This window comes from Trachemys scripta, chromosome 19 (genome assembly GCF_013100865.1).
Source record: "Trachemys scripta elegans isolate TJP31775 chromosome 19, CAS_Tse_1.0, whole genome shotgun sequence".
Taxonomy (NCBI): Eukaryota; Metazoa; Chordata; order Testudines; family Emydidae; genus Trachemys; species Trachemys scripta.
The window spans coordinates 10,594,326-10,612,494 of record NC_048316.1 but is presented as its reverse complement, the minus strand read 5'-3'; the positions used below and the strand labels follow the sequence as shown (position 1 = coordinate 10,612,494).

Below are 18,169 nucleotides of genomic sequence, written 5' to 3'. Positions count from 1 at the left end.
GCTGGGGTGCTGCAGAGAGGAGACCGGGTCATTTATTGCGGCTGGCATCTGGCGGCTCGCTTAATGGGGCGCTCCCCCCTCCCGCAGGGGTCTGGCTGCGCCCCCAGGGAATGGGGGCCCCTTTCCCCCAGGGAATGGGGAGCTCCCCCTCTCCACTGACCTGACTCGGCCGGCTCCGTGCCCATTCCTGGCCGGGCTCCTGCTCTCCCCGCCCGGCATGAACCCGGTCCCCGAGACTTCCCTCGCTCGCTCGCAGCCGGGGTAGCGGCGCGGCTGCAGCCGCCGTCCCTGCCCGGGGAGGTGGAGCGGGAGCGGGGGGCCGGGCCCCAGCGCGCGGCTCCGCCTCCTCCCAGGGAAGAGGGCCGGGGAGGGAGCAGCTGCAAAGTGCCCAGCTCGCAACAAAGGCGTCAGGGGCCGTCTGCAAAGTGCCCGGGCCCAGGCGGCAAGGCCGCCCCGGCAAAGCCCCCAGCTGGCAGCTGGGGAAGGGTGGCTGGGGGCCCAGCTCCTGCAGCACGAAGTCAAGGAGCTGGGCAAACCCAATGACAGCCCTCCCCCCGTGCCCCAGGACAGATCTGGCCCTCGAATTCCTGCAGGACCTACCACCCCGAAGAGCATCACTACCCAGACAAAAAGAACAGGAGTACTTGTGGCACCTTAGAGACTAACAAATTTATTAGAGCATAAGCTTTCGTGGGCTACAGCCCACTTCTTTGGATGCATATAGAATGGAACATATATTGAGGACATATATATGTTTATGCTCTCTGTATGTGTGTATATATATCTCCTCAATATATGTTCCATTCTATATGCATCCAAAGAAGTGGGCTGTAGCCCACGAAAGCTTATGCTCTAATAAATTTGTTAGTCTCTAAGGTGCCACAAGTACTCCTGTTCTTTTTGCGGATACAGACTAACACGGCTGCTACTCTGAAACTAGCCAGACAGACTCCGACCTGGCCACGAGTGTCCCACGGCAAAAAGAGTCCCCCAGACTCCCACAATATTGATTGCCACAGTGGCCTTGTCAAACTCGACCAGCCTAGATTTGTTACTGTGGCAGCCTCCATCGGGAGCGGAGCCCTGGCCTGCCAGGTGCTCCTGCCAACACAGAGTGAGAATTATCATAGAAAAGCAGGGTTGGAAGGGACCTCCGGAAGTCATCTAGTCCACCCCCCTGCTCAAAGCTGGGCCAATCCCCAACTCAATCATCCCAGCCAGGGCTTTGTCAAGTTATCCCCTACCTTTCAGTTAGCTTGCAGCCTAGTTTAAAGTAAAATGCAACAAAGCATGGCAAACAACAGAAGGGAATTGGAAAAATTATTTTGAAAGTAAAACATTAATTTTTTCCATCATCGTCATGACGACGGAAGGAGGAGGTTTTGTACCATGTACATTTGCAAGTTTGTTCTAGAAATTGAGGGCAATGACTGGAGAGTACCTCTGAGCCTTCCAAGGCCCAAATGTGAGACACAATGTAACACAAACATCCAGAATCTCTCTTTCTCTCTCTCACACACAAAATTATTCACAGAGCAAACAAGCTGATATGGGAGTCACTCCTCTACTGAAAATAGCTTTCTATAATCTCAATTACATGATTTATTTTTCCTAATGCAATTAATTTTCAAAATTAAAAGTGAGGGGACAGTAACTTTGCATGGAAAGTAGGTAACTAAAATGAGTGCCATCCATCAGAATGAGATACATTTGAGAGCTTTGTGATAGACACGTATTGGAGCTACTGTTTCATAACAGCTCCTTGCATTTAGTCAGTGCCTTCTGTTCGAGGATCTCTAAGTATAAATTGAATGAATCAAGCCTCAGCACACGCCTGGGAGGTTGTCATTATCCCCATTTTACGGACAGGGAAAATGAGGCACAAAGAGTCTATGACTTGCCTGAGTTGTCACAGAGAGTGAGTGGATCTAGGCAGAGATTTTCAAATGCACACATGGCATTTAGGCTACTAACTCTGACTGAAAATTAATGGGAGTTAGACGTCTAACTGCCATGTGTGCATTTGAAAATCTCCCGCTTTTACCAGTTCAAAATAGATGTTTGATGCATTGGGTGTTAAATAATACATAGCCAACAAAAGAACCCAGATTTCCTGATTCCTGTTTCCTTGCTTAGCTCCCAAAAGACCTACCTCTTTCTGGTTTGTTTCTATTTATGTTACAATAGTCGATCTTTGGCCTTGGCTACACTCACGGATTCACAGCGCTGCCGTGGCAGCGCTGTGAAGCGCGAGTGTAGTCGCGCCGCCAGCGCTCTCTCGCAGCACTGCAAGTATTCCACCTCTCCGAGGAGAATAGCTTGCAGCACTGCGAGCGAGCGTGCAGTGCTGATTACACTGGTGCTTTACAGTGCTGCACTCGGGGGGGGGGGGGGGGTTTCACACACCTGAGCGCAGCAAGTGCAGTGCTGTGAATTGCCAGTGTAACCAAGGCCAGAGTAGAAAGAGAATAATTAATAGAGATATCCTATCTCCTAGAACTGGAAGGGACCTTGAAAGGTCATCAAGTCCAGCCCCCTGCCCCCACTAGCAGGACCAAGTACTGATTTTTGCCCCAGATCCCTAAGTAGCCCCCTCAAGGATTGAACTCACAACCCTGGGTTTAGCAGGCCAATGCTCAAACCACTGAGCTATCCCTCCCCCTCTCCCCTGTAACATTTATAACATAATGTTATGTTATAAATGGTATTACATTATCCCACTCACTTATCAGCTCTTGTGATTTTACCATGAATCTCACGACATTTGATGTTTTTCTTGAAGTCCCAGACTCCTGGAAGTGTGTGACTGAGCAAGAATCCCCAAAATTATTGTTTTTAAATATATAATTTTTTAACATTTGGGGTTGGCAATACCGCAATCTTAGCATAAGTACAAAATGTTACTATCGATCATAGAGTTAGATAGAACATCTTGTCTTTAATGTTGTTTCAATCCAGATATATTTTATTCCAAACTTTTTAAATTCTGAGCCTCTCAGTTTTAAACCATAGGCCCTGACATGTGTTGAGATATTTTTAACAGACTGTTTACAGGAATTCTGGTTTCTGTTCTGCTTTTTTGTAACAGCCTTTCTATTCATTATTTTTGCCTATCACATGTGCAGCAGTAGATGGCAACAACATGGGCTTGTGGCAGTATATGGTAACAACAACAAACACACTTGCCAATGGGGCCCACATGACACTGGACAAAGAAAAGTGGGCTGTGGGAGACAGGGGAGTTGAAAGGAGAAAAAAAATAGTTACAGTCCCACACTGGTAAGAACCTAAGAACTCCAGGACAGCAAGAGAAAGGAGTGGTAAGTTTTGGTTTGCTCTATATTGCACATTACTCCAGTTGCTCAAGAGTTAAGTTCTTTTATAGAGACCAAAAGAATACTTAGGGCTTCAGAAAAAACATAGACGACATGGTCCGTTGCCCCAGAGAATGTACAAGCTAAATTTTACAAAGATGACACAGTAAGTTAGGATAACAAATCAGTAGGAAGGGGATGTGATGTGAAAGGATCATGTTGTTACTTTGTGTATACACATGGTCTGAGCCAAGTCCATTTAGCTACTGTGTTCCTGTTTATTAGAAATTCCTGAAAACAGACAATCATACATTGTTGCAACTACTGTTCAAGCCTACACCTGTGTTTAACTGATTATTCTGGAGACTGAGCAAATGTGAAAGAAGCATGGTAGTTTCTAAACTGGGGACAAAATTTATTTTATATACACATAGCCACAAGCGAGAACATTAAAAGCAAAACAAAAAGACCCACCTTTTTGTGAGCAACATTAAAGACACAATTTGTTTGCCTGACTGGGTTTTATGATGGAAGAAGCTACTGGTGTGGGCCAGGAAGAAAGGATTAATTAAAGCCCTCCAACTCGTGCTGTTGTTGACCCATACTGCAAGATACCTTGCCCTGAGTCTTTCTGGTGAAAACAAGGCCCAGAGCTCAGTTCCCCCCCACCACACACACACAGAAAATAAAACACAGAATATGTGTAGGATCATGGGCTGCTGCTGCATGATCACCAAAGTCAAATCGAGAGTATATTTTCAAGGCAGGAGACACCTATCTTGTGACCACATGTGGGTAAGACTATATGTATTACACCCTCCTCTTTGAATTCGTTCTCCTCTTCCACCAAATCTAGTTCAAGCCTTTTGTCTTTATTTTCAAGGCCTTTCACAGCTCTGCCCCTCCAGGTTTATCCACTAGTCCCTTTTCACATTGCTCTCGACCTTTTCTGCGCCAAACAATTATGTCAGCCATAACCACCTGCTCATCTGCTTTTCCCGCAACACCCCGTATGCACAGAACATGTTCTGTTAAGGGATCCATATAGCTGCTAACTTGCCCTCTTTCAAATCCCTTCTCAAGACCAATTTCTGCTGTGAAGCCTACAAAATAAACTCATCCAATGTTTAAAGGTTAAACAGAGCAGGCAGGCAGGGGCAGCTGAAGAACGTTATTACAACCCAGCTCCAGAGACTGCTAGCAAGAGTGCTCTTAGCTGCCATGGTGGCTGGGGAGAGAAATGATATATGGGGTCCCAGGACCCAACCCCTATAGGGCTTTATAATAGAATCACATATAATTTTATTTATAACCTGTACACACAACTGCCAGTGTCAAAGCTTCAATAGCCAGGAGTTAAAAAAAAAACAAAAAAACAAACCACATTTAATTGCACCACAAAGCAAGCAGGAAGCCATAGCACTCTTTGGAGAATTGCTACTATTTTCTCCATGTGGTTAACACCATTAATCAGGCAGGCAACCACATTCTGCATCAGCTGTAATTTCCAATGGGTCTGCAAAGGTAGCTGGATCCTGCTAAGAGCTACCGTAGGTAATAAATACATCATTATTATTATTGAAGTCAAAAGAGTGGTTTTGCCACTGGATTCATAGCAGGGTCAGGGCTTGCGTAGGGTGAGCAGAAGGTCAGGCTAGATGATCACAATGATCTCTTCTGACTTTAAAGTCTAGCAGTCCATTACAATAATGCAATCTAGAAGTCACAGAGGCAAGACGTCCACTGCCCTGTCAGCTTCAGAGCGCACCTCTCAGAGTACAAACACACAGAAGATAAGGTTCTTCTTCAGAGGAGTTTACAGCCAGCCAACGGACAGTACACCAGTACTGGTAGTTTAAGATACGATGACCATTTTTCTATATTCTCTTTTCCCATCTTAAAGATGAATTTCTGCAATGGGTTCTCGTGCCACACCGCTGCCTTTTGCATCCATTCTTAATTTGGAGCAGCCCATGGTCTCTCCTGGGTCAGGAACATACACACAGAGCAGAGCCTAAGAGAGCTGCCTGAAAATCTTGGGGCTTTACTGTGTTCTTCTATACCAGATGTTAGGGGAAAGGAATAGTTAACATGTATATACTGTAGCACTTTTCTTCCTCAGACTGCCATGAACGTTCATTCTCACATTTACAGCTTCCCTATTCTCCACCTTTAAACACCTAAAATGCCACAGCAGAGCAGACCAATGAGAGCTTTACAGGAACCTTCATACATGAACTTTTTCACAGTCCCTGCAGAGAGCAGTAAGAAGGTGGAGCTAATTTAATCCCACCGCCACCTCCCAGACCAGACTATTTAATGATACGGGGGGGAGAAACTATTAATGGGACGGAACCAGAACCCAGATCCAAACTCTCCTGAACTTTGGGGAAGTTCAGATCTGTCTCCAAAATTTTAATTTCAAGCCCATTATCATTATTATGGATATAGCATCAACAGTTTGGTAGCACATTAGTGATAGTCTCCATAACGAATCAGAGGCATCATCAGAACAAATGCTCATTGGCTGATTATACCCCAAAAGCAAGACACTTACCAACCAACTACCAAAAGCTGCTGGCTTTACAAGCTAATCTTTTCACAGGTGAGGTTGTCCACAGTCTGCACTACACCCATGTGCAAAAAATTAAAAATATACCCAACGCTTTTCCTTTACAGCTCTCAAAATATTCTAAAAAGTGAGTAATCATTGTAACCTCCCCCTTCCCACCCTTTTTTTAAGCAGAGGGGGAAACGAAGGCACAAAGAAGTGACTTGCCCCCAAAATCACAGAGACAGACAGCAAAAGAGTAAGAAATAGAACCATTGTCTTGAGTCCCAATCCGGTGCCCCAGCCACAGAGCTATGGTCCCGGTTTTGTTTTACAGTGGTATAAATCCCTTGTACTGGGGAGTAGTGGTGAAATTAAACAAAACCTAACCAAACCCACAAACAAACAACTCATAGGTTCAGGGAGGTGAGTAGTGAGGGTAGGTGAGTAAGTAGGGTATTGAGGCAGTGATGGAATGAAATGCATAACTGGAAGTATTTAAAAAAGGTGTTGGCTAATGATCGCTTAAGAGATGAGTTTGAGAGCAATGAGAAGGAAGATCAGTAGTCCTTAGGGTAATGCCAGTTGCCACCTAAGAGCGTGTGGATATGGGGAAATATTTCAAAGCTCACTGTAAAGGATACCAGGGTTATGTGAACAGAAGGAAAGAAGAAAGCTGCTCTGGGAAGCATGGAAGCTGGGTGCTAATCTGCAGTACAACGCTTCCAATTAATTGGAATTATAAAGGATTCTCTCTTTTTGCTGAAAAATCTTCATTCTAGTTAAAGCAATTGGGGGGGCTGCAAGGGGGAAAGGGAGAGATTTCACAGTGGTATGTTCTCAAGGGGAAATGACCTTCTGACCTCTGCAGATGCACCAGGAACAAAAGGTGAGTTGAGGCAGTCAATCAAAGCGCCATCAAAGAGGTGCATCTCACACTGACTACAGTCAGGGAATGGTCAGGTGACCATGATGAATGACAGGAATAGGGACGTAAAGGTCGCAAGCACAATCGCTAGCTTTACTCAATGGCTATTCTGCAGCTGAGAGACCGTAAGAACTGGCATTCAGTGTTTTATTCTGGATTCCATTCTTAGCTACATTGTGCTGGTCTTCTCTGGGGTGGAAGCGGAGCTCCATCGCTGCGGTTTGCTAATAGGAAGCACATACACAGAAGCTGGTATTTAGTTCCTTCCATTCCTCTGTGTTTGCTCTTGGGTAACCTTCCCAAGAAAGAGATGTGTTGGCAGTGGTCACGATGAAAATTAAAAAATAAATAGTTATTGCACAGACCAGACTTGGGGTCAGTTGGGTGGTCTCACTAGATTCTGTGCTAGTGTATAATTTTGTCCATGGGGAGGATGCCAGGAGCTCCCGAGAAGAATATATATGGATGATAAGGGCTTGGTGGGTTTTTTGTTTATTCACTGGATGAACATCAACATGGAAACAACAGAAAGGAATCTTTCCCTGAACTCTGCAGGAAGTGACTGATGGAGTATGGGAAAAACGCAACAGCAGGAGGTCAGCACAGGGTGCTGGTTGTAACAGAACCAAGTCTATATCCATTGGAGGTTATACGACACCATGCCACCAGCACACGTACTGGGAAGGACACAGCATGAGCTTCCAATGACCTTGCCTAGATGGAGTCTCATCTAAAAGGCATCCTTGAATCGAAACACATGCTGAAATAAACAGGATGTAGAAATGGCAGGAAGAAGGAAGATGAAGACAAGAAAAATACCTTATCTGTCTCAAGGACAGAATGGCACATTTTAGTGTTTATTCCTAGGGGAAAACACTGTTCAAGTTGTGTGGCTGGATAGTGGACACTGTGTATTTAAAAAGACTATCCAACTTACCCCAGCAATTTTAGCAGAAGAAAAATAACCAGCAAGAACTGACCTGAATTAGCTGGAACAAGACAGTTGAGATTCCTATCTTATTGATCACTGATGATAGCACAAGGCTTCTAAAGTAAAAAAAAAGTCTCCCAGACTTGTTTGGATTAGTAAAATGAGAAAGGAACCATCAGGCCTTGCTTGATACCTTTTTGAATGTAACTTCTGAAACCCCGTTGGAGTAACCAGTTCAGAGTACGTGTGCCAAAATAGAATGTTAAAGGGAAAAAATAAACTGACTTCTACATTGATTTTACAGACAGTGGAGCAGCATTTCAGAGCGCAGAGTGGAATTTATTAGCCACATATTTAACAAAAGGGGAGGAAAAGCCACTGACCCAGTTCTATAGATACATGAGGCACTAACAGCATCAGGCACAGTGTCAGTTATTCACTTCTAAAACAAGAGGCAAAACAGTTTACAAAAATAATAATAATAAAAAAAAGTTAGTTTAACCTTTTCACAGAGGGAACTGGGATTCAGGAGCTCATGGGTTCTAATCCCAGGACTGACTCTCTGTGACCTTGGGCAAGTCTCTTTGCCTGCTCATGTCTCAGTTTCCCCATATGCAAAATAGGGATGAAACTATTTCCAAATCTCACAGGACTTTTTGTAAGTCTTCTATACAGTAGTCTGAGATCCTCAAAGGGCAGCACTGTTGAAATTAAAGCATTAGTATGTGAACACAGAAAATAATGTTAATTTCTTTATCCTTTTAAAAATTGTACCAATTTCCCTATTTCCCCCTCCCCCCCAGTATATGACAGTCAATAATGCTTTTCACACACACCCCTTTTTTATGCAGAGGATCTTCGAAGACAAGATGCAGGTACTAAACACAAGTTAACGAGCATTAACAGATGCCACAACTTTCCTTTCAGTGGTTTGCAACCCAAATTTCTTGGGAGTATTTTTGCAGAAGGTAAGTGACCCGTAAAACCACAGATTTCCATCATGAGCTGCAACAGCATGTTCAAATAAACCAAGGTATTTCTTCTTAAAATTACTGTTGGAGGATTATATAGCCCTTGTCTGAGATCAGAAGTGATGAGGCATGCGATCATCACGTACCCAAAACCCCTGTTGAGTTCAACTGTAGAGTCTTGGGTGCACAAGGAATGCTTTAGAGAAAGCTTGGCTTGTCTTTCAATATTTAAGTTGCCCTTGAACCTCCTAGCTCTGGAATTTTGAGGGGCCTTATTAGCGGTTTCCATTAAGGCCCAGATCTTGGAAGTTCTTTGTTGGGGTGGACCTTGATATGCACAGAGCCCTGTTAAGCCCATGCAAGTGCAGGTGTCTGCCTGCACAGGACAGCTTGCAGGATTGGGACTTATGGGGCCAGGAAAGGTTGCTTGCTTTGGACTGTTAATTTAAAATATATATTTAAAGTTCAAGGTGTTTTATGCTGAATTTTTTTAAGCAAAGAACCACACCCAGTATGTAACAAACCAAACCAGAAACTATGCACAGTTATGCATGAATGGACAGTTGCTAGTGACAAAGCTTACGAGAAGTTTTGAAGTTTTCCCACCACCTGAAAAACCACTTATAAGCAGCAAAGGCCATTGCATGAGTCACTGATGCCAAAGGGCTGAGGGGGAAGAGGTAGTTATGTGAAAAGACTTTTTTTTTTTTTTTAATGAAAGTGTTTTGGCAAGACAAAAATTGTTAGTTTAGCTATTAAAAGGATGAAATTTCCATTGGTGAACCAGGGGGAATTTCCACCCAAGAAATTCATGTAGAGGCACATGTTTATACAGCAGCTGGGAAAACTGCAACTGTTGTCCCAGGGGGGCAGTGCTGGGAGGAAAGGGAACCATCTTTGGTAGCAGAAAGAGATTTTGTACTCAAACTTTGGTCCAAAAATATTTTTTTTAAGTTTTTAGTTTATTAAACATATTGTTAAAAATGACAGGTATGTTTCACAGAGGCACAGTTTAATCAGGAGTGCGAGCAAGGACTCTCAAAGATTATCACTACTTATATTTATTATTACATGTTGTTTATAATGCAGCAGTGCCCAGCGGCTTTAACCAGGTCAGAGCCCCATTGTGCTAGGCACAAACGTAGAGTGAATTATATTCCCCATCTCAAAGAGCTTTCACCTGCTCTCTTCTGACCCCTTCTGTGACTTTGGACAACTCACAAACTTGTTACCTCAGTTTTTCCTTTTGTGAAGTAGGAAGGACAATATTTAACCACCTCACTGCAGTGTTGAGAGGAACGTTGTTAATGTTTGTAAAGTGCTTTGCCCCAGTGGTGACATGATTAGTTTGGACTAATAGAAATAAGACCCAATCGTTTTTCTTTTCTCTCCATCTCCGGTACCTCCACCGCCCTCGCCCCCCCCCCCTTTTTTTTTTAGCCTAAAACAAAATAGTTGCTGTCTTTAGGGACAGCTTTTTTGACATCCTGATTGTAATAACAGGGACTAATTACTGTGTTACATCTGAAATAAATATTCCCCACACTGATCGGAGATTCTAAACGGTTTGTTGACTAGAACAAACCAAGAATAAAACCACAGACCTGTTTGTGTAACTGTCTCCATATGACTGCAGTAATCAACAACAAACTCAGTTGTAACTTTCTCAAGCTCTTTGAAAGAGCCTTGAAGGCTTTCTGGTTTGGGCCCATGACCCCTTGCTCGCCACCAGATTCCAGATTGGCAGCTGACAGCCTGCTGGGGTATTAGACAAGGTAACAAGGGACACCTGTCAACAAAACCAACTGCTTCTTAACATGTTCAGGGCCTGCATATATTCCTGCAGTAATTTACTATGGCAATGGGGTGGCAAGCTCAGGACATGGGACTTTTAACTGGCTTCTTCCCTTTGACCCCAAATGGCCACACACCCCAATTCCCAGGACATCTAGCCCATCCCCCACAATAATACAGAATTCTTCCCTATATTAAAAGTAGATTATGTAGTGATAATATATACTGTAGAAAATGTGTGTACGTTTCTCTCTCTCACACACACCCCAGTCTAATATGGAAACCATACAAACTAAGCCATATAGGAGATGCCTGCTTATACAAGTATTGTATCTTAAATATGTCAAAAGCCATCCCCACATATGTACCTTTACCATATCCTTTTGGACCAAGTAGAATTTTTCATATCAATAGTTTGAAAATAAGTTTTCTTCTCTTTGCAATGTTGGAACTCGGTGCTGTAAATAAGGCAAATTTCTCTTCTGAAAATAATGCATCACATCACCCTTTGCAGACTGCAATATGTACACAAACTTCACTTCTTTCTGTGTAGATAATATAACATATATGCCCCTTATCCAGGGATTTCCCTTCCAAGCCCAGTTTGCCAAGTCACCATACTCTCTCCATTCAAATCACTCCTTATGACTTGCTTCTTTCACGATGCCCACAAAAAGTGATTTAACAATTTTTAAAAATTCAAACCATCTTTCTCCTCTGAGCTTTCCCAGTGAGTCATGTTGTCTGTCTGTCTTTTAGGTCCCGAGTTAGAAAAGCACTTATGCATATGCTTAACTTTAAGCAAAGGAGGAGCCCCATTAAAGTCATTGGAACTTCATTTAAAGCATATGTTAGCTAAATCAAAGTTATCCACTCACATTGATGTAAGTGTTTCCACATGGAACAGTTGCACCCATCGCTAAATCAATTCTAGTGAATTGGTGCAAATTGTGTGTGTAGAGCGGGCCCTTAGAATATAAATTACTTGAGGCAAGAACTATGTTCATGTTTGTCTCTTGTACAACACTGAGCACGCTGCTGGAACTTAAATAGTAAATAATAAATACATATTTTTATATTACAGCACTCATTGATAGCAATCTTATCTATCATGTTTACATACCAACTTCTGTTGTATAATCCCTATTTTCACCACATATAAGGACTGGATTTATGCACAAAGTTGCACCAACATAATTAAAAGGATTTTAATTTACTCCTTTCGTTAATTTGGTGCACATCTGTCTGTGGGTGCTCATTTCAGAATACTGCCTTAAGTAAAATCAAAACAGGACACTTTTATTCTTAAAAAAAAAAAAAAAAGTGTCTACACATAAATTTGCAGTGACATAACAAAAGTTGTTAATTAAAACCAATTTTATTATTTGGTTCAACTTTGAGAGTAGACTGCCCCTGCTCATTCTCTAATTTGCCTAGTCATCTGAAAATATCCATGCCTGATACCAGAGCAAGTGACTGAAGTTTGAAAAAAATGCTTTCACCTAAACTTTTTTCCACTTTAAATGCAATCAATGACACAGTATAACTACCCCCCACTTGTACACCTTCACACATCCTGCTAAGCTGTCACTTGTCTGGAAAGTTGTAGTGTTCTAAGAGTTCATTTCATTCAACTGTATTTCCAGTGGATCCTCATTAGCTGATTCCTGGACAAGAATAGTACATGGCAACTCCTGTTTCTTCTATACATATGCTTTAAACAAAAATGACATTCCAAGACTAAGTGGTTAGATGATCTCTTTTACCTGGGACACCTGGAAGCTGCCTCTCCAGACCATTCCTACTGGGGGTAACTTCTGCGATGTTAGAGGTCTAAAGTTCGGTTCTGCCCAACTACCGAAAAAGCAGCAGCATCTTACAGGTACAGCAGGAAAGTGCAGGCGGGTCATGCATTAAATGCACAGCAAGTTCATAGCTGTAGACAACCTGAGCTTGCATCTCCTATTGTGTTTCCTTGGTACCTGGCAACAGGAAAAAACAACTCTCGTGCCTCTCCCACAACCCACCTCCAGCTCCGTGTTTAGAGCGGATGGTGAAATAAGTTCAATGAGCTGCAGAATTCTTTGTTGGGAGGGGCGTGGGGGGAACGAGGAAGGCGAAAAACCTTTCCTTGCGTGGTGCTGTGTGATGGGGAAGGAGGCGGTACCAGCTGTAAATTAAATACCAGAACATCCCGAGTGCATGGGGAATGATCGCTCAGGCTGGTCAGTCTAACAGTGCTGTAGACACTCAAAGCACAGGATTAGGAGAGGGGAAACCTGAATTCTAGTCTTCATTAAGCCACAGAGTTCTTGTGTGACTGAAAATCTCCCCTAAATGAGCTGTTCCAAAGGCAGAAATGGAAACTGTGGCGAGGGGCACCTAACTTCCTCAAGCGCCTTTGAAAATCCCAACCTCAACCTCTCCGTGCCTCAGTTTCCTTGTCTGTTAAAGGGGAATGTAATAATACAAGGATGCCTAACAAATGAAGCTGAAGCCCTATCAGCATAGGAGAGAAGGGGCAGCTGGCAAGGAGGTCTGTGTTAATGCTCTGTCCATGGGACCTCACCTCCTGACTGCATCTAAGCAGCTGAATGGCCTAGTGGTAAGGCTTTTGCCTACAAGGCCAGAGATACTGAGTTCAAATCGCTGCAGTGCTATACGTGGGTGATAGAAAAGTAAAAATGTGGACAGGCATGGCCTAGGATATCAGGCCCTAGACACAGAGTCACAGGACCTTGAGTTCTATTCCTGCCTCTACCACTGACCTGCTATGTGACTCTGGACAAGTCACCCGCTTTTCTGTGCATAAGTTTATGCCTATATGGCCGTCCTGGACAGAATGCACCCAGTCTTGGCTGATCTCAGAAGCTAAGCTCTCCTGGGCCTGGCTAGCACTTGGATGGGAGATCACCTGAGAATCTCAGGTGATGTATTTTTTTCTGAGGTATAGAATCATAGAATATCAGGGTTGGAAGGGACCTCAGGAGGTCATCTAGTCCAACCCCCTGCTCAAAGCAGGACCAATCCCCAACTCAATCATCCCAGCCAGGGCTTTGTCAAGCCTGACCTTAAAAACCTCTAAGGAAGGAGATTCCACCACCTCCCTAGGTACACTTGGTCCTGCCTCAGCACTGGGGGTTGCACTAGATAACTTCTCAAGAACCCTACATTTCTATGATTCTGTATCTCTGACAGCCTTCAGGGCATGCTGCAAGGGCCACTTTTTCTCTCAGCCTTGCCCCTGAGAAGCTGGGTAGCGATGGTGTGGGAATTGTGTAGGGAGGATGACTGATCTTTATCATTGTTATAGCAAACTGTGCTGTTATGAGTCATCACTGCATAAGAACTCAGGATGAAACTCCACAGAGTCAATTACCTCCTGCATTAAATGCACCCAGACTGTTATTAAGGGGTCTGTATACTGTGATGGAGTTGGAGCAGCTCTGTAATAATTTACAAATGCTATATATTGACCAGGTTACAGGGATGTTTTCTAGACAAATATATTGGTATAGTTTAATAGGGGGTTGTAAGGAAAAACATAGAGGAAGGAAAAAGAATGGCTCCAGACAAGACTCTTCTCTGCAAACACATGAGGGCTGTTAAGAGACAAAGCCAGGACAGGAAAAGGCCTGGGAAACAGGATGTCCAAAGGAGTACAGCAGTTTAAAAAGGAACACTCAGTGAGTTGGATGGGGGAATCTGACTGACACACAGGAATCTGCTGGGATGTCTGAAGAAGCTAGGCCAGCCTCAGTTGCTACCCGGGAATTGTAAGACTTTAGGGTTTAGGAATTGTAAAGTAGATGTGTGCAGACTGGTGGTGGTTTTCAAATCTTTCTCTCTCTAATACTTTGTTCCTACTGTTAAAATAGACACTCTGAGTTTTAAGAAGGCTGTCTGATCACTGGGTACCACTGGTCGCAGACTCCCACAGGAAAAACTGCAGGTGCCTGAACCCAGTTGGACCTACTGGGTAAGTATGGTGGATACACAAGGTACTGTAGGAGAATTGTGGAATTCTGCCCCAGAATAGGTAAAGGCATGGGGCCTGACACCTGGTAGGGTGCATGAAAGGGGACACTGTTGCAGACAGCCCTGTAACCAGCACTCTCCTTTGCTTAAATGAGCAGTCATACCTTTTTTGAGGTTCCTTTATGTTGCAGAGCAGCCACACAAAAGGTACAATGCTTAGGCTCACCTATCCAGAGCATGTGGTCCAAGTCCAAGATGAGCTGTTTTGCACTTCCATATGCCCCAGGTGAAATACAGGGGAAGAGTCAGGAAAAGAAAACAGAAGAGAGAACCCAATACAAACAGCCTTGTCTACACAAGAAAATCAGACCAGTTTAATCAATCATTTTAGAAAGTGATTTAGTTAAATCACTGCAACCCTCCTGCCTGAGCATATGACTGGCACTAAATACTAGAGCTGGTCAGAAAAGGCTTTCATCACCCTGCCCCCCCCCCCACACACACACAGAGAAAATGCTGACTTTTCAATCACAAAACCAAAACCTGAAAAACTTCCGCCAACATTTTTATCAGTTTTAGCGGATTTTGGGGGGGGGTTCAAAAGCGTTTGGCTGAAAACCAAAAAGGTTTTGGCTGAAAAAATTGTTTTTCTAGATTAAAACAGTTGGTTCTCAAATTTTGGGGCATTCTGATGTAAAACAAAACAAAAACCCAAAACTGTTCAGGGAAAGCAGATCCTCTCTGATAAAATTTTGTTTAATTAAAAAAAAATTTCCAATGGGGGAAAAAATTTGACATAAATTTGCCCCCACCCATACATCATAGTAAGTAGAGCTGAAGACACTGCAAAATTCACTTGCAGATTTTGACCCACTACAGAGTTTGGCATTTTCTGGTCTAGGGTTTTGATTTGGGCTCTATTCTAAGATACTAACAAGGAGAGAAGATCACATAAGAACCTAGACAGAATAAACTAATTGACAGACAAGCTGGGCACTGAGAGAGTCAATAAGAGAGTCAATTGTTAGCAATCAGGTCTCAGGCTCCAGGTCTTGGAAAATATTCATATATAAAGACTTAATAAGAAGGGAAAAAGGAACCAACCTCATCTTTCCTGTACTAAATACCCATGCTGATGGCAGATTGATACCCACTCCCCAACATCCCACCTCAGCCCAAACATCTCCTCTGTGCTCAGACATTTGGAGCTTAAGCACCCTAGCAGCAGCAGATTTAACTCCAGAGGAGAGCTCTTTGATCTGGCTTAGATAAAGTATCATATTGGTTAGTGCCTATGGCTCACCACTGCCCTCTGCTACATGAACTATCAGGCGAGCTCACTTCTATGCCGTAAGCTGGGGTAAGCAACCTATCGCATGCATGCCAAAGGTGGCATGCGAGGTGATTTTCAGTGGCACTCACAGTGCCCAGGTCCTGACCACTGATCCAGGGGGCTCTGCATTTTAATTTAATTTTAAATGAAGCTTCTTAAACATTTTTAAAACCTTATTTACTTTACATACAACAATAGTTTAGGTATATATTATAGACTTATAGAAAGAGACCTTCTAAAAACGTTAAAATGTATTACTGTACTGGCACATGAAACCTTAAATCAGAGTGAATAAATGAAGACTCGGCACACCACTTCTGAAAGATTGCCGACCCCTGCCATAAGCCCCAATACTGCTCCAGGTAACGGAGATTCTCCCTAAGCCCAAGGGAGAATCTTTTGGAGCAGGACAACACCAGTTGTCAAAATTCAGTGGCACGTGGCCATAGCATGCAGTTGTGCAATGTCTAGGTCCTAGGTTATGTTATAGCAGTTGAAAAAAGCAACGCGTGAGAAGTTAAACCAGCCTGAGACGCATTAGATGTCTGCCTTCTATATGAGGCGCAACTTAAAAGGTCTCAGGGAGGCTTGTGAGTCTCTCCAGGCAGCAAACACATGACACACCACCTTGAAGGTGTCCCCAATGAGAGTGTTTCCTCTCCACTGCGCTGACCACACATCCACCCACTTACTAATCTCTCAGGGTTACTTCAGGACGCTCTGAGGAACTGAGATATTCACTGAGCTGTGTAAAGACAAGTATGCAAAAAAAACAGGCACATTAAATAACATAGCCAGCTGCTACACCTGTGATTATTATGTGGCAAAAGCAAAGAGCTTCAGAGACCCTTTGACACTAAAAATATATCCTGCCTCCTTCTCAGACTTCCCTTTTTTAAGAGAAGCACATTGCTCTTTGTGTTGTTTCCCAGACTAATTTGTCTATCTTGATCATTCAGAAGCATCTGTTCTGGAGCCAAATGATTGTCCGCCTCTGGCATAAAACTTCGTCTGATGCCATTGGGGTCTTTAGAGAGACAGCTGGGTCCTTCAGGTCCTGCAGAAGAGCTGTGTGTTGCATGAAAGCTTGTCTCTCTCACCAACAGAAGTTGGTCCAATAAAAGACATTCCCTTATCTGCCTTGTCTCTCTAATATCCTGAGACTGACATGGCTACAACAACACTGCATACAATATATGGGTCTTTAACACTCTGTCACTGTAGAATCTAGGTGCAATATCTATGTAGAGATCATTCTGTGCCGATGGTCCACGCTCTCTGCATTCCTCCATGTACATTATTTATTCCTAAGGTTGCCTCTTCCTTTGAAAGGTCATCTATTGCTGCTGATTATTCCCCACACTCTACTTAGAATATCAGGGTTGGAAGGGACCTCAGGAGGTCATCTAGTCCAGCCCCCTGCTCAAAGCAGGGCCAATCCCCAGACAGATTTTTGCCCCAAATCCCTATATGGCCTCCTCAAGGATTGAACTCACAACCCTGGTTTTAGCAGGCCTATGCTCAAACCACTGACCTATCCCTCCCCCCATCCCTGGATCATGGACATCCCTGGATTGTGCAGTTAAGAGCCTTGCCTAAGATCACACAAGTCGTATCTAGCAGAGCATGGAACAGAGGCTACCTCTGACTCCTGGCCTTAATGCAAGACAATCCTTTCCCGGACTGCATGTAAAACATCCATAGCAATAAAGAATGCTTGAACAGGGGAGACTGGGGAAAGAAGGATAGGTGGCTCAGCAAATTGGTAATTGGTAGTGGGAACATTTACGCTGCTGGATCAAATCCAGCCCAGGTCTGGAGTGACTGAACGGTATTGCCATCTGATGGAATTTCGGTGGCCAACCCTGTAACAAAGGAGATGGAGAAGTAGGTGCCCTATGTTCACTCTTCCCACAGCAGCAGTACCCCTCGTCTCCCACAGCTCCCCCGTTGCAGAACTGTTGCCTTCTCTCACCTCTGATTGTCCAGGCTCTCTCACCCCATTTACCAGCAGGCTCCATGCACTGGAGTATAGGAAGGATTTCCGCAGGATGGACTGGAAGCAGCACCACATGAGCTGTTGTAGAAAGCTCAGTTGCCTGGTTCCACTTGGATTGTTCAGCAAGGGAGCATCACAGCAACTCTCCCCACCCTTTCTGCTGCCCCTCCTCTGCTGTCTCTGACTAACCGGAGGAAGGAGGTGGCCAGAATCTGGTATATTTGCAAACATACTACGCACAGCACCTGAAGCCCCACCCCACCCCCGTGTGCCATACTGGGAAAATCAAGACACTTGGCAGGTGTGTTGGCAAGGGCCACATGATCCACAGAGTTCAGGGGAATGAAGCCTTCCTATCAGGTGCCCTGGC

General features: G+C 43.9%; 1 protein-coding gene across 2 annotated transcripts in view; it reads right to left on the bottom strand.

The window, feature by feature from the left end:
* The window catches only part of PIK3CD (phosphatidylinositol-4,5-bisphosphate 3-kinase catalytic subunit delta), a 64,904-nt gene extending 46,999 nt beyond the window's left edge, over positions 1-17,905 (bottom strand). The window contains exon 1 of one of the 2 annotated variants that reach the window (XM_034753356.1): positions 17,776-17,905. The gene's annotated coding sequence lies outside the window, so the exon portion shown is untranslated. Of the gene's footprint in view, positions 1-160; positions 295-17,775 lie in introns of those variants that run through there. The other variant, XM_034753354.1, reaches the window with a different exon arrangement.
* Between the last annotated feature and the right edge of the window lie 264 nt (positions 17,906-18,169).